We start from the raw sequence: 24,609 nt of genomic DNA, 5'->3' as shown, positions 1-24,609 counted from the left end.
TCATCCTAGCTGCCTTATTGCGAATAAGATGAATTTGGTGAATAAGGCAATTAGGAAGGTCTAGGGAAAGTCTGGAACAGCAGTCCAGCCTGGAAAGAACCACAGCCCCCGCCTCCAGACAGAGTATGCACATGTGTATGTGAACTGGAATGTTTAGGATGAGCTCTTGAAATTGTAGAGCAACGGTTTCAGAAGACCATCAAATATGACACCCAGTTTTCTTTTAGCAAGGGTGGATGGGGAAAGCATGGTACCCAACAGGTTCAAGAGAGCAGGAGAAAAAAAAGATATGATGATCCCAATTTGAATTCGATTATTTCTGTCGTGGGGGCATTACGACAGAGGTTGTTATCCATCATCTTCTCTTACATTTGTGAGAGGCATGATGATGCATGCAGGAGATGTCCATTTAGCTTGGTTATGTTGACACCTATCACTCAAGCAGTAAGAGGCACATCACTTTGTGGATGTGTGCTCTGCAAATAGTCAATTTGCTAATGTTCTTGGTAAGTTAAATCTTGGTCTTAGTCTTCTGTTTTCAAACTAAAAACAAACCAAGCAATGCAGGTTCTGACTGGAAGACTTCAGTATAGTTTAACTAGTTCTGACATTTTGCATAAGCATTGTTCTGTGTGTATAACATGCACAAAGTGGACCCCTGGCTAACAGCTTTGCCAGCGTTTGGCCTTGGTGGTAGATGACAGGTGCAGACGAGTGACCTGGATTGAAGAGAACGTGGAGCTCTTGGGTCCTGCTACTGGCCAGATGATATTGGGTGGTAGTGGTGACAGGGGATGATGGTTTCTGGAGCTTTGCAGAGTTAAGGACCTGCCACAAGCATGTCCCTGACTGCTTCTGGCTTCAACTATATCTCAGCTCTTCTGCGCCATCCACGAATGTGTGACCCTTCTCATTGGGACCCCTGCTCCCTCTTTCACTCCCACACTCTGACTGCCCTCCATGGGCCACATTCCCTCACCCTCTTGTGAGGCAAAAACATTGGTGTTATCTTCGACTTCTCTCTCTCCTTCTCCCCTCATATCACAGACCTTGCCAAGAAGGGCCACTTTCAGCTACACCTCCTTTGAGGCATTCTGCCTTTCCTCACCTTCCCCCAGAAACTCAATGTCTCCAGAGCTATGGTTCTCTCCAGGCTGGGCTACTGCAAAAGCCTCCTCCTCAATCTGCCTAACTCCTCCCTTCACCCCATCAACTAATCCAGAACAGGACTGCAAGACTTATCCTTGGCCTCAAGCCCAGCGCCCGCATCTCTCCAGCCCTAAAATCTCTCCACTGGCTCTGAGATGATGCAAGCATCAAGTTCAAGACCCTCTGCATCATCCACAAGGCTTTCTGGGGCCTACTATATCCAACTCAGATGTTTTTCCAAGCAGAGAGTGGGGGTACATCTCTCTCCTGCGCAGGTGCCTGCCTCTGGAATGGGCTCCATGCCCCTCTCAGACTTGAGTCGGAACGCCTTAAATTCTGGAAGCTTCTCAAGACCTTCCTTTTCTCTTCTTCCTTCGATCTCCCCCTCCCTTGCTAATGTCCCTGTCTGCCTTTTACTGGCTGCCTGGTTCCCTCAGAGTCTTACAGGGCACCATGCCCCCCTGGTCCAGTCTACCCCTGCACTAGGTCCCCCTGACCTTCCCCATAGCCAGTACTTGCCCTTCCAGGCCCTTCCCAATGCACTAGCCTGGCTGTGCCTGCACCCTTGTACCCTTTCCAGCCCCTTACCTCGCTCTTAGCTCATGGACCTTCCTTCCCCAGCACTCTCTGCTTTCCCCTGGCTCTTCCACCTGGACTCCCCTGGCACTCGCTTTCTCACGGACCCTTCCGCCCTGACCTGCTCCCCACTGCCCCTCTGCACTTCTCATTACTGCACTTGCACTATCTGAATGTCACAAGGCCTAGTAGGATCGTTTTGTTTTGTCCCCCCCCCCTTTGTCTTGTTGCACCTTGAAACACATTGTGTATAGGTGCATTGTAAATACCCTATAAATAAATAAATAAAATAAATGTGGCATAGTAATTATAGCTTAATCACATGCGGCATACATGCCAACATGCCCACATATCCCATATATCCCATGTCGTTTGGGAGATGCCCATCACATACTCTTTTTTTATCACTGGATTCTGGGACTTGGAGTTGTGCTGTTATTATTATAATTCCCCAAATACGGTCCCAGAACACAAGAAAAAATGGTGACTACATGGTAAGTCCTAAATGGCAAGGGGCATGTTGGCAGGTTGGTCACATGGTGGAACAAGAATCTTGTAGGACATGGGTGCAACTCCTCCTTCCTGCATGATGAGCAGCACCGGCTCAAGGTGCGCTCAGAGGGTGCGGCCGCACAAGGGTGCCACTACGGCACCGCAAATAAAGGGCGCATTGCCTCCAGCTCAGTGCCATGTAAACAGTGCCTACTAAAGAATCGCGGCAAGATTCTTTAATAGGCGCTGTTTGCATGACACTGAGCTGGAGGCAAGGCGCCCTTAAACACACTTTACAGGAACAGCAAGGGCCTTAGTTCTGTTGTTCGGAACTGAGCCCCCTGATGTTCTGCATTTGTGGTGGTGGGTGTGGGGCACACAAATCTCACATTGGGCGCTGGCAGACCTGGGGCTGGCACTGGTAATGATGCACAACATGAAGCTGGTTAATGAACTTACAGAAATATTGGGCGATTTCATAAATGCCCAGTACCGCGGACACGTAAAACGGCTGCACTAGGAGAGCTTGCCATGCGACTGGCTTTGTCTAAACCCTACGGACACATTAGTCGCACCGGCGTGTTGGACCATGTTCCATATCCCACCATGCCCTGCGCTACTAGGCCGACCATATCATAAGGGGCTGGACAGACAACAGAGCAATGCAAGCTCTACCCCGGTAGGGGGGTGGCCATAGCCCGAGCAACCAATAACGTGCATTGGGGCAGTTCGAGGAACTGGCCGGGCTAGAATCCGCTAAAATGAGAAGAGAGGAGCTCAGTCCCATTGCTCCAAAAGTAAACTCCATGGTGCCTCTGTGAGTTCCTCCTGCCTCCCAGGTGCAGTGTCATGCAGGTGCGATGCAGCGATTCAGAAGGTCTGCCAAACCAGTTGCCAAGCGTCCGCCCAAGGCATTAGAAAAGAGACAATGTTTCCGACAGTGAAAGCACCCGCAGAGTGAAACTGATGAAAATGTAGATCACAGAATGTCACCAGAAAGGGACTCCTGACATTAACTGTGATCATTTCTAAGTTTACTTTTATAGAAGTACAGAATGCAATCCAGAGGAAAATGAAAAATGAACACAGAACAAACAAAAAAGAAATTGAATGATCACGCATAACTGCTGGGATTAGCTGACAGGCAGCTATGAGCCATCTCAAAATTCTTCATTTCATCAGCCTCAGAAGCACGAGCTTGCCGACTGGTTCAGAATATAGACATGTGACCTGCAATTTACACACAGATCGCTGCAGTGGAGAAACAACCAACTGAGGTACCTTACAAATGATATTCCAATTATTATGTGGCTTTACCTAGTAAAGGTAGGATGAAAAAAATAAAGGTAAGGGGAAAGAAGACTACGATCGAAAAAGTAATGCAATGTAAGACAACTGTGTTTTGCATAGCATGACTTCTGTCATTTGGGCACTTGGCACTACAAAGGCAATTCATGCAAGGTTTTTAGTTAATGATAAGCACTATTGTTGCTCTAGGCAGCGCTCTATACCAGTACGTTTTAGCCCTTCCGTGCCATTGCAAGAGGAAAGGACCTGCTACATGCAAATCATTCTTGCTCCCATCACCAAAGGCAGCAGTCCAGTCTGAACCGCTCGGCATATTCCCAACCTCTGCATGAGAGTCAAAGCAACTCAGCCATGTTTTTGCCTTGTCAACCCAGTGCTAGAGACGGACGGCTCCCATTGGTGGCAAGACATGGCGCATTTGTATACAATTGTACGGATGGCTGCCCAGAGCCAATCCAGAGGTTATGATGGATGCAAAGACTTTCACCCAATACTTTGTTTTAGTTTGTGCTCCTAATTGATAAATAGTGGATACTTAGGGCCTCATTACACGGATGGCGGAGAACCATGGCGCTATTAGCGCCATGGTTCATGCCGGTAAAATACCGGCACCGCCTTGGCGGAAAGGGGAATTACCGCCCCATTCCAAGGTTGGCGGGCGGTAATTCCCCCTTCCACCATTGCCCTTCCCCATTCCCATTTTTGCCCCATAAGGCTCAATGGGAATGGGGAAGGCGCTAATTACGGTACCGCAAATTGCTGTACCGTAATTAGCTCCCTGGGTCCCTTTGCGGGTTGGTTTTTAACGCCTGCAAAAAGCAGGCGTTAAATCCCGCAACCCGCAAAGGGACCTCGTAGTAAGGCGGTAAGGATTTACCGGTAATTTTATTTAAAATTACATCCGTGTAATGAAGCCCTTAGACGTTAGTCCCTTGCTTAAATATCGAATCACTTTCGATGTGATTCAGTGTTATGGTTTTCGTTAATATCACCGGATACCCTTCTACTTACTACACCTAGGGAATTAAGTTATTCCCCACCTATTAGATCCAACAAGGCAACATGCAGAGGTGACATGGCCGAGAAGTTCAGACAGAGGAGACAAGCCTGCAATCTATAGATCAAGTCGACTGACTGCAGCCACATTGGTTCAATGATGTCACGACTGATATTATGACATAGATGGGTTAGACATGAAGCATATATGCATCCATGCACCAAGCTACACCGACATTTGAGTTTATTGCAGATAGACACAAAGGATATGCTTATGACTCATATAGATAGAGGACTAACACACACATATACCCCTTTTCTGAGCACAAAACCGCCAGAAGCAAAAGAATACATATAGACAGATTGCTGAAACTTAAATACAACTAACAGGCACAGCCATGCAAATAAAGATGGATGACATGGGTACATTGGAGTAAATGGGAGAAGCTTAGAGAGTTCGAGACACAAAGAAAGCTGACAGACTGATCCAGCTGAATCTGACAGGACAGGTTTATAGTGAAGTCACTGTGCACAGATAGACAAGGACACAGGGAGAAGGAAGGTTTCCATGTAGAGAGAGGGACGGAGCACCTACGAGAAGACCAAGCATAATTACAGGCAGTGGAGAGCTATTTCGTGGTCCTTACACATGTGACCTGAGCATGGTGGACAATGCCTATTCAGTTGTGCTAGGTAGAGATACGTGTTCCCGTCGGACTGAATACAGGGAGATACAAATGTAGCACAGGTTCAAAGGCAAGTGTTCTGTCTCACAGCACAGGAGATCGGGGAAGGTAACGTATTGTTAACACTCAGCACCTTCAGAATCGTTCCCACTTCCTTCAGTGTTGCACTTGGCCTGGTACCTGTCCAAGGCTCCAAAGCTGAGAAGGCCCCATCTGTCCAATCCTTATTCACTTGCCCTGATGAGTTTATACATCGTTGCATTGGCCAACCACTTTTCACTAACCTGCAACTTTGTATTTGGAGGAGCCACCAGATATGGTTACCCAATGGGTGCCCTAACACCTGCACTGCTCCCCTGGCAACCCTTGCATCCAGGGACTGTTTCTGTATCCCTACAGCCCGCTTCCAGCACTTGACACCTGATGTCTGCACTTACCCTTTCACTTGCCACCAGCTGGCCGCACTTTTATTTATTATCTTTTGTTTATTTTATTGTTTGTTTTATTTATTGTCTTTTATTTATTGCTATGTACTGCACTGCCCCCTCCCAACCCCCCCACACTTTTCCCTTCCCCCTCTCCCTTGCACTTGCACAATCTCAATGTCACCTGGCCTACTAAGATCGCTGTCTCTGTCTTCCCTCTGTTCCCCCTCTCTTGACTTGTCGCGACTTGAAACACTTGTGTATAGGCGTGTTATAAATGCCATGTCTTATCATTTCATAGAAATGTGTACATAGTTCCCCTTACTAACCTATTCCATTGTACGTTAGATTTTTGCGATGGAACTGCATGTTGTGATGTCAATAACAAACAGCTAACAGCCACCTAGACACTGAGAGTGTGCGTGGAGAATGTTACGTTGTTCATGCTGCAATGCCTGTCATTTGAATTTGTAATAAAGGCAGCTGAACTTTGCCTTATGGCTGGGTCTCCCGTTCTTGGTGCAGGGGATTTCCAGGGCCCAGTTCCTCTTGCCTGTACATCAGGAGGCTGTCAATAGTCTGCTGACCACTTTTACAACATGCTAGGAAATGTTCCGCAGTCCATACGCCACTTGGCTCCACTCCTCTATGTCTCACACCTCTCTAAAATCTGCCAGTCAATGGGTTGAATAGGTGGCTGATGGGTGGGTCATGCAGCAGGAGTGCACATGGTTATGCAAGTTTATATCATTTCATATTGTTTTGTCTGTATCAGGTAACTTTGGGGGAAGTAAGGCATCAGGTGGACTTTATGGCCTGGCCCGTGCTTTGGAGAAGCACAGATCCGAAACCAATGTCGGGGGGGAAATTCTGCCGGGGTCGGCCGGGCCGTCCGCAGACCTCCGGGCAGGGAGGCCCCAACACCTCCCGTATATCCCAGGTGTGAGATAGAGTATGAGACGCACACAAGGAGCAAGGCGACTCTGCTGTTTATTTATGCAAAACGGCAGGGATGGGTCAAGGAGCGTACGCGTTCGTCCTGACACACACACAATCGTGGGGCTCGCAGGCCCTTTTTACTACATTATGACGCGCTACTTGCGTCACTTCAGAAAGTTAACAAAAAACCTATCGCCACTCTTAATTGGTTGCTCGAGTGGTAGGGTTAGTATAGTACACATATAGAGAATGATATTAGTGGTCAAGGTGTAGTCAGGTGGTATATCTGGGTTGTCCCTTCAATTAGATACATAAGAATTGTTACATGAAGACCCCTGAGGATTGGCTAATGTTACTGACGTCTGAGATAAGAGCCCCATGTTCTGATTGGTGCATCCGTGAGCTCCCCAGCCTGGGACCACCGTTGTTCCCAGCTCTCGGTGTACCCGTGTTTGCAACAATGTTTCAATATGGGTACATGCAGACAATGTGAGGATTTATTCATAGGTGGGAGCTGACCGTTCCCACTGTAGCAGGTGTCCATTGAGCCTTTCAAGTGTCCCGGCCTGTGTCTCGTAGTGAGGGACCCAGACGCCCTGTCTCTCCTGGGTTTTGGCATCTCGTCAGGTTCGGCTTGGTCACGTGAGGCGGGACCGTGTTTGAGGCAGAATTCTGCACAATTAATATTGTTTTTCCACTGTGTGTCTGGTTTAATTTGTAGATATGATTCTAACGTTGGTACGCGGAGTGCGAGGTTGCAACATCGTGCCTTTGATGATTTGTTCTTGGATGTGGGTTTGCAACATTGCGACCTTGGCTGGGTGCTCCACCAGGCTCATTCTGCAGGATCAGCAACCTGACTTTTGCTTTGTTAATGTCCACGGAACTCTTGCTTGAGGCCTACTTGGGCCTGGTGCATAAGTGATCCATTTCGTGCATGGGTGCTTTAGATTATAGTGGCATATATTTCCATGACCAATATCGTGTTTCCATTATACCTCTCACGGTGGTAACGGGTTTCAAGGGAAGCATGAGCAAGCGTTATAGATGAGTTCATGATGCGTCTTGCGTTTCTGTACTCTGAAAGCCTATGTAAAAATAATAAAGATGCACGTCCGTGAATATGCCTGTCGCCTACGTCAGAGCACTGAGTATATTCTTCGTGTAGATTGGTGTGGGAATGTTAAGTGTGTATATTTATACAGATGTGCTTCCCGTTGTCTAGGTCGTCATGGCATCTCTAACGACGTGTGGTTTTTAGTCTAGCTGATCCGAGCCGCAGGTGTCGGCATGGCCAGTGCGGGCTGCTGGGCAGGCAGGTGGACACATCCGTATGTTCCTGTACCAGGGTACCTGGTCGTCTGGTAGATGGACAAATTCTTCTCGCGGCGGGTGTCTGGGCCGTGACCCTCTAGGCCAAACGCGAGAGGTGAAGGACGGGAGCCTGGTCTTCCATTCTCCCACTTCAGTCCCCCCTCTGGTCGACTTGTCGACCACAAACATATCCTTCTCGTTATCTCCTCTTACCCTCCATATCTTAGTTATCCCGCCGAGATGTCCATAATGGTTTACATGATCTTCAAATGACCAATACATGTATTCACATGTTCCTCCAGGAGTACAGTATACCCATCTTCCTATGTAGCTCCTGGGGTTCCTTGGGTTTTCGATCTTCACTGATGGTGGGTCTAGATGATTGGTGATAATTTGGGTGCGCAACTTCTCCCTTTCTTGTATTATCACACCTGTATGCTGGCCGTCATCTGCTGGCATTAAGGGGTGCATTCCCACCATTTCCAGCAACTCGTCAGTCGTGCGTGCCTTCCGGGCCTTCCAAAACCTAATTATGATCAGGGCAGCTCCAGCCAAAATAGCACATCCCACTATTATTTTCAGTCCATCTGACAGCCAAGATGGCATCCATGACCATAATAGTGAAAACCAGCTCTTATCCTTGTTCACACCGTTACTTTCGTCCATCATTTTGGAGTGCATCTGGGCCAATTGTGAAACTGCTTCTGTCAGCGTACCATTGTCAGCATCGTTGGCAGGTATGAACGTGCAGCAAGATTGTCCTATCTTTGCACAAACTCCTCCTTCCATTGCTGTGAGGAGGTCCAATACATATCTGTTCTGGAGTGCAACCATCCTTACAGCTCGCAGCTCCTCTTTAATTGCGTTGAACCCATTTACTGTTGAATTGATGGTCATCATTAGTTCCCACCTTGTTATTTGGAGCCATTTTGCGTTTGCGTATGCCTGCAGTCCCGGATGTATTATTGAGGAGAAGAACATTGCTGCTCTGCTGAATAGTCTATGTTCTGGCGGTATTGATGTTAGTTCCGTTTCCGATCTTCCCCACAGGTAATTTCCTGTCAATGGCTCTCCTTGTCTTTTTCTCCTGTTTAGGACAGTATCATTGCTGTTGGTCCTGTTTCCTTGCTCCTTCTGGAGTGGTGCAGATCTCTTTCTTCTCTTATCCCCTTCATCCATTTTAGGAAATTTCGCCACATCGACATGCTTCTTAGGTACCACTAGTGATGGTACATTGACGTGTACCATTGTGCACACACCATTCCACAGGGGAGGCAATGTATGATATGCCTTTTCCCCACAGGCCCAATAATGGTCCATTATTACTGCTGTTCCCGCTCCCCCCTCAGGTAACTCCATCACGTTTGCACAATTGGTGTTATATCCTACGTCCACCTCTCCTTTATGCTGGTAGCATACTTTGGGTGCAGTCAATGGTAGTATAGTTATCGGGTCTTCATCTTCTTCTACCCATGTGAGCATTGGTACATACTTGATCCACGTCGTCCAACATCGATGATTGTGTGTCTCGATAGTTGAGATAGTTTCTTTTGTTACCATGTTGCTGCCAATCACTCCTATCTCCCAGCTGTTGCCCAGGAACACCTTTCCTGTTATCGTCAGTAGCGGCCTTTCCCAGCATCCTTGTTTACCCGGAACTTCAGTGGCGTACCAATCACATGGTAGGTACTGCAATGTTACCTTCTTTGTTTCTCCTTTTGCAGGGCCACTTGTTATGTACCTGAATGCTTCAGCATGTAAACTGGTCTTGTGATAACTCAGATAGGTCTTGAGGAAGTTGTTTTCATATGGGTATGAGTCTCGTGTTTTCCATGTCATGTGCACTACTGTTCCTTGAAATCTTCCTTTCGTTTGGAACAGGGCCAAATATATTACGCACTGTGCTGTTTTTTCATCTATTTCTGTGGCAACAAATGTTCGTGAAGCGCTCATGGCGTATGGTATTAATGAGCAAACGTAACAGCTATCCTCAGTTGTCTGCTTACCAATGCGGGTCATGTGTTGGTACCATATGTTGTTTGTGACGTGTGCTGAATCTTGTACATAATTATCAATACCTTTATTGTCTGAGTACGTGCTGCGTTTAACTCTATTTTGCTTGGGTGCAAAATTACTATTACCACCTGACGTAACACCTGTTGCAGCAGGGTACGGGGGTATATTAAGGTTGGGTGCAGCAATAAAATCAATAGCATAGCTGTACTGCCAGACAGAAGCAGCCAAGAACCCGGTGATCATAAAAATCCCTATTATTTTTATTACATATGCTAATTTCACCGGCATTTTGCTCTTACCTTGCTGCGGTCCTGGCAGCTTATTCTTGCGACGTTACAGTTGCCCGCCTGAAAATTCTCAAAAGTGCTGGTTATTAAATGTTAGTTTTGTTACCTTTAAGCTCTCCCTATCAAGTAGTCATCCAGTGCCCAGGCGAAGAGCTGCTCCCACGCTACTCTAAGTGATGGGTCTCTTAGGACTGGCAAGTATGGGTGGAGGTGGGGCATGTGATATTCTATGGCCAGGAGGAAGGCTGTGTAGTATACACGTACCCTTTTCTTTTTTAGGTATGTTGGCCTCTTTATTTCGTATACAAATTGGTGTGACAATTCTTCTGGGTAGTTATCGTCTGGCAGCACCATCTACGCCTGTACACTGAACTTGTTAATTAGCTTTTCTTAACAATACAATATTACGCAGTTCCTGTATGTGCGAGAGAAAAAGAGAACATTCACGTGTTTACATGTGTATTGGTGTACGCAATGTCCTTTAGTTTTAGTTACAATTGTACTTAGGAGTCAATGGGGGGGGGTTTGCGCTCAGATGGCGAAAGTATTTTTACTCTTTGAGCGCGTGACCATGGGGTGGGCAGTATGGGGATCACCCCTTTCTTCGTCAGTTATCGTCTCCGAGAGAACAATTGGGTCGTTGTCTGTGGTGGAACTTTCTTCCGCTGTCGGCGATGTTGTTGCTGTTCGTCCAACGGACCTGTCGTTGGCGCTGGGGCGGGTCTGCAGTTTGTAGATCTTTACGTCATGTAGGTGGTTCTAGGCACGCTTATCCTTTAGTTTTACTGCTCTTGTTGATACGTCCTCTACCAGATGGGGGCCAGTGAACCTCTTCTCGTGCCACCTTCTATTGAAATTGCGAAGTAGTACGTGGTCACCTTTGGCAAGTTTGCAGGAGTTCTCCTTTCCCAATTCCGTACTTTCGTCTTTTTCTTGATTGCTGGTGGACCCACCCCGTGTGCGCTCGAGCTGTTGAGACACAAACACCACACTAGTAATCAAAGAAGACACATATTGATACATTTCATCTCCTAACACATTCGCTGAACTTTCGTTATCGGTGAATGCCCTTGACGTTGGAGTTAGGGGAAGGCGCATTTGACGTCCAGTAACCACTTCGTGAGGGGTGAGGTGGTGGTCGGACCCTGGCCTGTTTCTAAGTTCAAACAATGCTAACGGAAGGCAATACAACCAACTTTTCTTTGTTGTTTGTTGTATTTTAGCAATTGCCTCCTTCAACAGGCCATTCAGGCGTTCACATACACCATTAGCCTGTGGGTGGTATGCACATGCAAATTTGTGTTTAATGTTCAGCAGGGATGGGATGTGATATGCTGGAACATTTCATTTGCGAAATGGGGGCCGTTATCTGATCTTAACACCTCGCACACTCCCCATCTGGGGAAGACCTCCCTTACTATGAATTTGGCTGCTCTAAACACATCAGGGTGTGAACAGGGCCCTGCTTCAATCCACCTAGAAAATGGGCATACTACTACAATCATATACCTATTGCCTTGACAGATGTTGATCATATCAACATAGTCAATGTGAAGGTGCCGAAAAGGTCCTTCTGGCCGGGGTATTGTACCTCTTATCACTTTTAAAGTATGACCGGCCGTAAACTGTTGACATGTGAGGCAATTGCTGATAAAATTTGACACATGGGAGGTTAACTCGGGACAAAACCAATCTTCTCTAATTCGTGCTGCAATTATTTCCTTGCCTGTATGGGCAGGGTGATGTAATTGGCTCAAGGCGGTATTTAACAGTGCCACTGGTATTACAACTTTCCCAGTGCCACCCTGGCGCCATAGTGCGTCGGTTGGTGACATTGTGCATCCTCTTTTCACCCATACTTCTTTTTCGGCCATTGGTGCAGCCGCTTGTAGCTCCATAATCTGTGTGGCTGGGAGATGGGTGTACCCTTCTCTTATTAACATCTCCCTCGCTATTCCCCTCCCTCTCCCTCTCTGTGAGTCGGTGGGGTTCCATATCTCACCAAAATATGCAGCATATTTCGCATGTGCGTCTGCTGCTGCATTTCCTTTTGATACGTAGTCTTCTCCATTGGTGTGTGCGGTGCATTTTACTAGGGCTAGTTCTTGGGGATCGTTTATTACTTCAATTAGTTCAGCCAACAAGAGGGCATGTTGTACTGGAGTGCCATCAGCTCTCCTAAACCCTCTTCTTCTCCATTTTGATAGCCCTGAGTGGACAGTGGATGTAACATATGCACTGTCGGAATATATGGTTACTCTTTTATTAAAACTTTCCTTTAATGCCAATATGAGTGCAACGAGTTCCGCCGCTTGAGCAGAGTAATGCTGTGGTAATTGTACACACTTCATAGCCACACACACCGGCGCCTCCATCATTTTTACTACTGCTGCCCCAGTCCTTCGTATCCCATCTCCTTGATCAATAGTTGATGACCCATCAATAAACAAAAGCTCACCTCCCTCTAGTGCGTTTTCTTCAACTTTCCTAGTACATGAGTATAGTTCAGTTACTTGGGTGCAGTCGTGGGCGTAATCTCCTTCTTCAATTACTTCTGCTAGGAACCTTGCAGGGTTAACCGTGCTACATCTAACAATTGCTAGTTCAGCTTTAGACAAAATAATCTCATAACCTGATGCCCTCTGTGTCGTTAATGTGGACTTAGGTTTATTCAATATCGCAAATAGTGCATGTTCCACAAATAGTGTAGTTGGACACCCCATAGTTATTGCTGATGCTTTTTCTACTGCAAAAGCAGCTGCAGCGAGACCTTGTTCACAAGAGAAGTGGCCTAACATTATAGGGTCTAAGTGACCGCTGTAAAATGCTACTGGTTTATAGCCCATGCTAGTTTTTTGGGCCAACACTGCTTTCATCACTGCTGAGTCGCAATGTGAGAATATAAAGAAGCGCCGCTCATAGTCTGGGGATGCCAGTACTGGAGCAGTTGATATTGCGTCTTTTAATTCGTCAAATGCCTCCCTCATTTCCATAGTCCATCCCAACTTTTTCTCCCCTTTATTTGCTTCCTTCAAACCCTCAAGCAGGGGTCCTATGTATGAGCTGTAATCAAATACCCATGCTCTACAGTAGTTGCACAGCCCCAGAAATTGCTGTAGTTCTCTCACAGTCTGTGGCACGGGAGTGCTTGAGATGGCCTGTGCTCTTTGTGGTGCAATCCTTCTTCCATGTTGGGATATCAGTTGGCCAATGTAAAGTACCTGTTCCTGACAGTATTGTATCTTTTCCATGTCTACCTTGTACCCCTTTTCTGCCAGTATCGTCAACATTTTTAAGGAGTCCTCTCTACATTTGCTTTCGTTTGTACTACAAATTATTATGTCATCCACATACTGTAACACTGTGCTTTCCACCTCAACGTTACCCAAATCCATCTGTATTACTCTATTGAAAATTGAGGGTGATTCACAATACCCCTGTGGTAATCTGGTATGTTTCCACTTTGTATTTCGGTAAGTAAAGCTTGTCAAATCTTGTGAGTCTGGGTGTAATGGTATTGAGAAAAAAGCATTTTTAAGGTCAATCACTGTAAAACGTGATGCTTCTGCCGGAATGCCACACAATATTGTGGCCGGGTTTGCTGTTACTGGATACTCTGCTTCTACTATGTTGTTCAAGGGTCTGAGGTCCTGTATGAAGCGCCAAGACCCCCCTTTAGCCTTGCGCACCGGGTACACAGCTGTGTTACATGGTGATTCTGAGGGGACCAATATGCCATTGTTTATAAGGGCCGTTATGGTTTCATATATTCCCTCATCTGCCTCTTTTGACAATGGGTACTGTTTCACTCTTGGTAGTATGGCACCCTTTTTCAACTTTATCCTTACACCCCCTATGCTTTTTATGCATCCTACGTCATAAGGGCTAATAGTCCATAATGATTTGGGCACCTTTGACATATCCTCCTTAAAAAATGGGACTGGGGTGCCTGCGGGTGCCTCAAGTGCCATTGCAATTTTCTGTGCTATTTGTTTGTGAGCCACTCTTAGCCATATTTCTACACTCATCATGAACACCATTTCATTTTCTTCCTTTTCTTCTGAGAACAGCTCTTCATCTGACACCTGGGTCAGCCTACATCCTTCTGCTAGTGCTATCACCGCCCTCCATGCTCTCCCTTCTTTATCTTGGGCGTGCACAGCAACATAATCAGCTGTTGCAATAATGCTCTCAATGTCCACTGCAAACACCTTCCCTTCTAGTTCATTACCTGGTGTTTCTGGTCGGAATAGATAGGCTGCTGGTCTCCTCCATATTTTCCCTTCTATCCCTGGCATCCATGCAAATGCCATGTCAGTGCCATATTGAAATATCTCGCCATCTACTGGCTCCGCCCTAATCGCTGTCTGTCCACAGTATGCTTGCAAAATCTGTCGTGCTGCGAGCATGTTAATCCCTGGAGTAGAGCAAATTATGCCATCCTCTGTAAACGAGATCGTCATGTTCAACCTGTTCATTATGTCCCTCCCCAGTATATTTACTGGTGAGGCGCTATAATACAAAAGTGGAACTGACAGATCATAATCTCCAATAGATAACGGAACGTTATCAGTAAATGGAACCAACCCTTTAGCCCCAGAAAATCCTTGGGTGTTCATGGCTTCGCCTGACATCTTAAATTTACCTTCCCTTATGCAAGACCGGGTTGCCCCGGTGTCAACAAGAAATGATAATTTTTTGTCACCTATCTTTACCTCTATGCGTGGTTCCTCCGCACTATTAGGTGTTACTGACAGGATGGGACACACCAAGGCCGTCTGTGGGCTGGCCTATTGGGGGTACAATGATTGGCCATTCCCTGTGTAAGGGTTGTGTCCCAACACCGTCACCCCACCCAATTGTGTTCGTTCATTTTGTGGTGGTGGTTGTATTAACGCTACTTGTTGTTGTGGCGGTGGCAGATACTGTGTTATTTGTTGTTGTGGCAGTGAATAGGTTTGTTGCTGTTGTGGTTGTTGTGGTTGGCCACTCCCTTGTTGTGACATCTGCTGCTGTTGTATGCCCTGCTGTTCTTGTGATGTCCTAGGTTGTGCTTGTTCATTCCATGCTGGTGTTCCTGGCCTGACCCTACATGTACGTGACATGTGTCCTAATATTCCGCAGCTCCAACACACGGGTGGTTCCCTGTTTTGCCATGGGAAGCTCCCTGCGTTGTCTTGGTATACGGGTTGCCCTGTGGAGTAGTTATTTCTGAGTCCCCCAGCCTGTTGTTGGGTATTATATCCATATCCTCTCCCTCTCATAAACCCTCCTCTCCCTCTGTTATAACTATAATACCCAGTTCCTTGCATTGGGTACCCTCCTCCCATGTTTGGTGCGTGTAATTGCAGAGGCGGCACTTGCTCTATTACCCCTTGTGGAGGCGCTATTTGAGCGCGATCTTGTGCAGCCACTACTTGCGTTGGGCTTTGGGCCATTGGTGTGTGCGTAGTTATTAGTGCCCCTTCCATTGTGTATTTAGTAAGTTTTTTCTGTACTAATTTGGCCTCTTCTGTTTTCCTATCCTCTTCCTTTTGTTTCATTTTTCCTTGCCATGTTCTGCAGTGATGTACTATAGTCAGTTGTATTTCTGGCCATGGTTTTACTTCCATCCCCACTACTTTCTTTAGTTGTTTTTGAACTCCTTCTGGGAGCCCTTGTACTAGTATATGATAAAATATGGCTGGTGTTTTGTCCCATTGTTCTCTAGTTTCCATGCGCCACTTCTCTTGAATATCCTGGATATAATCAACAGGATCCTCATTTTCGCCCATCTTACGGGAAGTAATGGCTCCTATGTCTGATGTGTCTGGGTACTGTACTCTCAGTGCCTGCCATAGCGCATGTCTGCAATTTGCAAATGGTGCCCCATCATGCGATGTGTTCGTTATTGTTACCCCATGGAATCCCGCTCTTTTCCAAATGTCATCCGCTCTATCCCCTAATATTGATATTAACAGGCCCTTCACGTCTCCTACTGCTAGTTTCTGTCCTGCGGTGTGTTTTTCCATTTCATATATCCACTTACCCGCACCTCCACTTAGTGATGGGAGCCTACATTTTATATTTTCCTTATCCGTATGTTTCCAAGGTACATACTGTGGTCTAGCCCCTCCTCTCTCTAGCAGTGGCATTAAATTCTGTCTTGCGTCACCCTTTACGCTCCATAATGTTGAGTCTTCACACCCCTCCTCTTCCCCCATTTCGTTTACTACTTCAAATTCTTCCTTACTACCTCTGCTCCTACCTCCCTCTTCTTCCTTTCCCCTTTTTTCATCATTTCCTGTGTTCCATATAGGTATGTTTATTTGCCTGTCTTGCCTACGACTAGGGAGGTCCCTAAGCCGACATGCATAAGGTGTAAGTTCATTCATGAAGGGCGCGAGCTTTATTCTGTGCAGAGAGCGCGCGGTAGTTGAACATGTAGGGCGTGACGTGGGAGGGCGCGGTGGTGATGTGGGTGGCGTGGTTTCATTGGTTTGTGTTTCCCCTATTCTTTTCACTTCCTCCTTACTTCTCTCCAGCTCCTCCCATCTTCTACTCATCCAGGGCGAATCTATGTTTGTTCTAGTAAGGTATAGTTTATCTAAGCTTTCCCTTTCACTCTTCCTTCCATCCTTCTCCACTCCTCCTTCCTCCTCACTACAAAAATCATTCATAAATGGCACCCCCCACTCTGCCTTTTTTCCTTTTATTGTTACTGTTTTTAAGTCTATTAGGTCTCTTTCTCCCTTTCCGTTGTTACCAACTGTTCCCCTTTGTGCTGATGTTGTTGCTACCTCTCTATTTTTATATACATCTCCCCATCTTTCACTCTCCCAACCCCTCTCTTCTCTTCCTCCTTCACTCCTCTCCTCCATTTCCCTACTATTTTCCTCCCTTTTCCTTTTCAACTCCTCCATTACTTCGTTGCTCATCTGTTCCAATATCCTTTCATCCTCTTTCTTCCTTTCCCATTTCACCCTTTCTCTTTCTACTATACTCTCTATTACCTTCCCCTCTTCATATTTCTTAGTTGCCTCTGATATTATCCTCCTCCTCCATATTTCCATTTCTTTTTCCTTTTCTTCTTCTTCCTTCTTCTTCTCTCTCAGCACTACTCTCGATATCCTATCTGCTGCTCCTTTTACCCTTTCAGCTTCTCTCTTTTTCTCCTCACTTCGTTCCCTTAATTTTTCCAATTCGTCCTTATCTTCTTTCCTTTTCCTCACTCTCTCTCTTTCCTCCCGCTCAAGTTGTTTAACCAGTTCATTCTGCTCATCCCTTAGTTCTGCTAATCTTCCCTCCAAAATCTCTTCCTTCTGCCTTAGTAGCTCCTCTCCCCTCATTTCACTCTCTCTGGCATTATCCTCGTTTGTTCTCTCTACCGCCTCCCTTTCTTCTCCAGTTAGTGAGCCTCGTAATTTCAACAATATCTGTGCAGCTATCCACTCATCGTTTCCTATCTCTACAGTCTGTTCTTCTCTAATCCTCCTGTCCCCCATTGGTATCTTCCCATGAGCCACATATGGTGGAGGGCTGTATGCCGGGTTTGAGTATCCTTCAGCCGCCCTTAACTGTCCTGCTATTTCTCCTAATTCTCTTAAAGGGTACAACCCTCCTCCCTCTGTTTTCACTCCCGGTGTTATGGGTATCCCATTGGTCGGTTCCTTTTTTATGTCGTCTGATTTATCAATCTTTTCTCCCCCCTGTCTTTCGTTCCCCGTATTCTTTGTTCTTTCGCACTCCTTTTCCCCATCCGTTCCTTCTTTCTTAATCTCCTTTTCTTCCGGTGTTTCCCCCATAGTGAACATTCCATTTGGTCCTGGTCTAGACCCCTGGAACATCCTCCATAAGTTAAACACCTCCACATGGTTTGCTAACTTCTTCCCCTTGTATGTATTGTGCAGATGGTTTAGTAGTGAATGTTGGGCATATGGATCGAAACTGCCATTAGGCGGCCATGGTGTTAACATTTTATTGTCTGTCCCCTGGGTCCACTCTATGCTGTACTTAATTAACTTCTCCCTATGTGGTGGCAGTGTGGTGCATATGTGCTGTAGTGGGGTAGTGAGGGTGTTCCCCCACCCTCCCGACCCTTTCCCGTATGACATAATTTCACTCCCCGTGTTGCCCTTCCCCTTACTTAGCAGTTTACAATATACAACCTTGTATTGCTTACCTCGCCCCGTAAGTGTGGGGACTTACGATAATCCTCTGACAAATTATGCAATAATAATAGATATGATGTTATAGTATATTCCTTCCCCTACGGCCCCCTGCGGCCGAAGCGCACGCAGCGCCCTGCGGCTGCGTACCCCTTACGATGATATTATACAGTCGTCCTGTTTCTCCGTTCTCCTCCCCCTTTTACATTTGCCGTGGCCGGCGTTCTCCGTGCGCAGCCACGCCCCTTTCCCCTTCTTCTTTCTATCCACTGGTTTATAGTTTATCTCCGTACCAGCTCCTTTATCATGCTTCTCTTTCCCACCACTCTGAAATCCAAAATTCCTTGTGCTCGCTATATCCTATTAAATCCCTACTGGTGACGTCACCTATTTCTTCGAGCTACTGGTATATTCTTGTTATAGTTTTTTTTTTTTTTTAAGTTCAAAATACACTTACAATCTACCCCGCTAACCCTACAGCTGTCTTCCTGTCTCTCCTGGAACAAGGTAATCTCATCAATATTATAACCGGACTGCGCACGCTGCGTCGCCTCGCGTGTGATACGCCCCTCAACAGGAGGGCTTAACCAGCCAGTTATCTTCCGTTTTGGGCAACTATGTGACTAGCTACCGGCCACAGGGAAACGTCATCTACCTATCGAGTTTCTTGCTCGAACAATAGGGAACCTCATCTACCTATCGAGTTTCTTGCTCGAACAATAGGGAACCTCATCTACCTATCGAGTTTCTTGCTCGAACAATAGGGAACCTCATCTACTCATTGATCAATAAATGTCAAGTCGTAGGAAACCACACACACCCATCCTCACACTTAATCGCAATTTAGATCATCAGTGTCTTACGAGCGGCTGCACGTGATGTTTTCGTGCCCCGCCCCCCTCCTTCGCGTAACGTTAGCTCACTTGTTACGAGCGGCTGCACGTGATGTTTTCGTGCCCCGCCCCCCTCTTTCGCGTAACGTTAGCTCACTTGTTACGAGCGGCTGCACGTGATGTTTTCGTGCCCCGCCCCCCTCTTTCGCGTAACGTTAGCTCACTGTTCTCGCACTCGTTTCGCTATCATTCATTCCATTTGCAACACTCAGTTAAACCTTCGCTGCACATCTCTACAATACCTCCCCCCTCCCTTATTTACTTCCTCCCCCTCCCTCACAATTTCGCATTGCTTGTTGTGCGTGTCATGCTCACCAAGTTCTCTCGATGCAGGGCCGCTCGACTGCGTGCACCCTCCAAGCGGCTCGCCACCTCCCCTCGTCTGGACCACGTCTGGACACTCGCCGACCGCGGGCGGGATACTTCTCAACCGGCTCCCGAGGGCCAATATCCGGATTGCGCTGTCCGGTCTTCTCGCGGCTCCGCGATGGTCCTGTAGTCCTCAGAAGGGGGCAACGGCAGAGGGGGCCGCGCCGCCGGGCCTCCTCGCAACGGGAGTGCCTGGAAAACTAAAAATAAAAGTTGATCTTAAACAGATCTCAGCAGTGCCTCCAACTTGTCGGGGGGGAAATTCTGCCGGGGTCGGCCGGGCCGTCCGCAGACCTCCGGGCAGGGAGGCCCCAACACCTCCCGTATATCCCAGGTGTGAGATAGAGTATGAGACGCACACAAGGAGCAAGGCGACTCTGCTGTTTATTTATGCAAAACGGCAGGGATGGGTCAAGGAGCGTACGCGTTCGTCCTGACACACACACAGTCGTGGGGCTCGCAGGCCCTTTTTACTACATTATGACGCGCTACTTGCGTCACTTCAGAAAGTTAACAAAAAACCTATCGCCACTCTTAATTGGTTGCTCGAGTGGTAGGGTTAGTATAGTACACATATAGAGAATGATATTAGTGGTCAAGGTGTAGTCAGGTGGTATATCTGGGTTGTCCCTTCAATTAGATACATAAGAATTGTTACATGAAGACCCCTGAGGATTGGCTAATGTTACTGACGTCTGAGATAAGAGCCCCATGTTCTGATTGGTGCATCCGTGAGCTCCCCAGCCTGGGACCACCGTTGTTCCCAGCTCTCGGTGTACCCGTGTTTGCAACAATGTTTCAATATGGGTACATGCAGACAATGTGAGGATTTATTCATAGGTGGGAGCTGACCGTTCCCACTGTAGCAGGTGTCCATTGAGCCTTTCAAGTGTCCCGGCCTGTGTCTCGTAGTGAGGGACCCAGACGCCCTGTCTCTCCTGGGTTTTGGCATCTCGTCAGGTTCGGCTTGGTCACGTGAGGCGGGACCGTGTTTGAGGCAGAATTCTGCACAATTAATATTGTTTTTCCACTGTGTGTCTGGTTTAATTTGTAGATATGATTCTAACGTTGGTACGCGGAGTGCGAGGTTGCAACATCGTGCCTTTGATGATTTGTTCTTGGATGTAGGTTTGCAACATTGCGACCTTGGCTGGGTGCTCCACCAGGCTCATTCTGCAGGATCAGCAACCTGACTTTTGCTTTGTTAATGTCCACGGAACTCTTGCTTGAGGCCTACTTGGGCCTGGTGCATAAGTGATCCATTTCGTGCATGGGTGCTTTAGATTATAGTGGCATATATTTCCATGACCAATATCGTGTTTCCATTATACCTCTCACGGTGGTAACGGGTTTCAAGGGAAGCATGAGCAAGCGTTATAGATGAGTTCATGATGCGTCTTGCGTTTCTGTACTCTGAAAGCCTATGTAAAAATAATAAAGATGCACGTCCGTGAATATGCCTGTCGCCTACGTCAGAGCACTGAGTATATTCTTCGTGTAGATTGGTGTGGGAATGTTAAGTGTGTATATTTATACAGATGTGCTTCCCGTTGTCTAGGTCGTCATGGCATCTCTAACGACGTGTGGTTTTTAGTCTAGCTGATCCGAGCCGCAGGTGTCGGCATGGCCAGTGCGGGCTGCTGGGCAGGCAGGTGGACACATCCGTATGTTCCTGTACCAGGGTACCTGGTCGTCTGGTAGATGGACAAATTCTTCTCGCGGCGGGTGTCTGGGCCGTGACCCTCTAGGCCAAACGCGAGAGGTGAAGGACGGGAGCCTGGTCTTCCATTCTCCCACTTCACCAAGATCATAGTAGAGCCACTGTTTTGGCTCGGGTCAGCCCAAGCCTTACTTGGGTCAACCAGTTATACATGCCAGCAATGCAGCTGTAGGTAAACATGCCCATGTTGGCTGTGCCCATATATCCCTGTAGTCCTAGATTAATGCTCAGTAAGAACACATTCATGTTGGCTTTGCCAATTACACCACTGTAAGAAAACATTCCCATTTTGGCTGTGCCAAAATATACCAGTGATCGCACATAAGAATACTCATGTTGACTTTGCCCATAATGCCAGTAATAATGCCACTGTCGGAATACATATTCATGCGGGCTGTGCCATTATTTGTCACTTGGTGGATGGACAGATTGACCACATTTACTACTGCAAACAAAACATTGCATACTCCATGAATCCTTCCACATGCAAAGGAGTGCATGCGTTACATATGACACCCAATGTGATGGAATGCAATCTTCCCCGGAGCAGAAGGGGGCAGGGTGTGCCCTTCCAGCATAAAGGGTGGGGGTGGACTGCACATAAATAGTCAGGCATTGATGCCTCACCATAGCTGGCCAATGATGTGAGTAACCGGCCAATGTCGTCAACAGCTAGCAAGCTGTGAATGTGCACAGAATGCATACGTAAAAACTAGAAATAAGACAGGCATTACCCCGCTTTCTTGCAGACCACATTGCCCAAATCACTTTTTACAGTCATTTTTCTACTCCATTTTAACGCAAAAAAAGTAGAGGCAGGCTTGGGGGTTACATATTTAGAAAGGGGTGGGTTGAGGGCAGCGGCCAAAGTGGGCCTGAGCTGTTGGGAGCGGTGTTCCTCTCCTTTTTTAGTTACGTTTTACTGTTTCAATACTTTAATTTTAAATGGTTTTGTTTAGTTTTAAAATAAAAGTGTAGGGAGAAGTTGAAACTTGCACTGTCAGTGCACTGCACTGAACATTCCTTTAAACAGCAGGCGCATGTGTTTGGGGGTTTGTAAAATGTGTGGGAGGCGGTGTGGTGATGAGATTAGTGAGGAGCATGGGCAGGCCAGCAGGGAACATGGTGCCACTACTTCTTTTTGTGCACTTCGACCACTGGTTGACGGTGATTCGGGGGTCACTCTCCCCGTCCCATCCGTTTTTTGCAGTAAAGAAACGGTGAAATCGCTGCAAAGAAATGCCTTAGATCCCAATGCCCAAAGTGTACGTTTTAGCGTTGCTTGTTGGGAGTTATCAGTGTGCTGCAGCTGCCACGCGTTGGGAGGTTTACAGCCGAGACAATCTGTTAATCAAGAGCAAGTCTGCGGACTGAAGGCACGTGTGAAATACCTATTTACTGTCCAATTTACGGAACTCTAGGCACTGCGATTCTTCACACAGGCCGCATCTGGGAACGAGGAAGGACGTCATTTCATCAAAATGCCTGGGGTAGCGGAAGTGACATCACACGACCCTTGCCCTCTGTTGACATCACAGGAAGTGATGTCATTTGTCCCCACCATGAAGTGATGTCATGGGAAGCGATGGAAAACAGCGCTTCACCTCTTGACAAAACAGGAAGTGGCATCACATAACATTGTTTCGGAGTACACTATGAAACATATGGTTGCAATATCACTGTAAAATGATATACATTTCATAGAAGAATGGATCCCCATATGTATCGTTAATCTCAGTGCGTATAGGCCCGTATTACCAAATCACTGTGAATGCAAGTCGACATCCAAGGCCAAATGATAATGATGTGTTATTGCATATCACTTCCGCTTAAGCGCTTCATATAGGACAAATATACATGCAATATCACCCAACCTCAGCAGGATGAAAGGCTGAATTGACCTTGCTCGGAGTCCAACCTGCAACCAGCAGATCATACACACATTGCAGCAACCAGCGCTCAACCCACTGAGCTATTTTAGTGGCTATAGCTATCATAAAACCAGCCACTCCAGAAAAAAAGAGCCACATGCTGCTGGCCACAGCCAATGAGCCGCAATGTAAGAAAAAAGAAAAATAATATCTTATGTTTTAAATATTTTTTAGGGGTAGCAAGGGAGAACAAAGGGGTAGCAAGGGAGAACTCAGGGGTCACAATTGTGACCCCTGGCGACCCCTAAATTACATGTATGTCCGGGTGTAAACAGCTCACGCGGAACCTACTTTTTTCGGATTCTGGTATTTGTTTTGGTCAAGATTTGAGGGCTGGTCGTGCGACATAGCAGCTTTGGGTGAGAGGTGCGTGCACACGTGGCGCGTGACTTATTACAGACAACCTCTGCAGCAAGAAGTTAGACTGAAGTGTGCTTGACCCGATAGTTGTCAAATTCCATTACCAACAAACCTCTAACTAAAGCTCCCGAATCACGTGAAATACATGACAATCACAAGGGACGTGTGTGGCGTAGCCAGGGCATAAGTCCTAAAAAGAAAGGTGGAGGGACTCATTCTAATTAGCTATTTATAATGCGCTTAATACCCATAGGTAAGCACGGACCGGGGATCGAACATATGTTGGTCCGCGTCACAGCACGTTGCCCCTCAGTTATCCTCCCAACTAGGTAAGATATTCAATGGGAAGGAACGTCACAGGAAGCGGGTTTACCCTTTAGCAATGGAAGAAAGTGCATAGAACAAGGGAGCTTTTGCCTTTCTGAAAATTAATCAACACCTACAATAAGTTGCTGGATAAGTATAAACGGGGCGCACATTTTTTGAAACTATCCCTGCAGAGCAATATCCCAATTTGAGACGTTTCACACGCATTTTGTTTGCACTTTCATGGGGTCCAGCTGCTAGGTTTCTGGTCTTATCCCATTCACACTTCAGTTGTGCTCCCTCTGAAAGAATTGGGATGTCACAGTCCCCCGGCGCGTACCCTGGACTTGTGCCATGGGCGTGGCAGCTGTGTACACGTCTAAAGCACTCCCTCATCCCACATACATACTGGCCTACATTTGAAAATCAAAAACCCTGAGATGTATGCCCCGCCCACCGTCACAAAAGACCCCACCCAATTCGCAAACGGCTCCGCCCACACGCCCCGCCCACCTGTCAAAAAGGTAAACTCGGTTGTTGTCATTAGAAACACGTTTGCAGTTTGCACTTTACAGAGGAATGCAATAAATGTGAATGTCCAAGGACATGCATGACCACCCAAATTGCATAGGACGAATGGCATTCGCCTTCCATAAAAGCAATGCACACACAAAACCAAGAGAGGATGTTTTCTT

The 24,609-nt window shown here is 46.9% G+C and overlaps 1 protein-coding gene across 2 annotated transcripts in view; it reads left to right on the top strand.

Moving 5' to 3' along the window:
- Positions 1-24,609, top strand: part of LOC138488656 (potassium voltage-gated channel subfamily H member 8-like) — a 1,777,142-nt gene that overhangs the window by 151,881 nt on the left and 1,600,652 nt on the right. The gene's annotated exons all lie outside the window — the stretch shown is intronic.

The sequence above is a fragment of the Ambystoma mexicanum genome, chromosome 9 (assembly GCF_040938575.1).
Source record: "Ambystoma mexicanum isolate Mex_15411 chromosome 9, UKY_AmexF1_1, whole genome shotgun sequence".
Lineage (NCBI taxonomy): Eukaryota > Metazoa > Chordata > Amphibia > Caudata > Ambystomatidae > Ambystoma > Ambystoma mexicanum.
The sequence above is the reverse complement of the archived record's forward strand: the minus strand, read 5'-3'. Positions and strand labels throughout refer to the sequence as shown.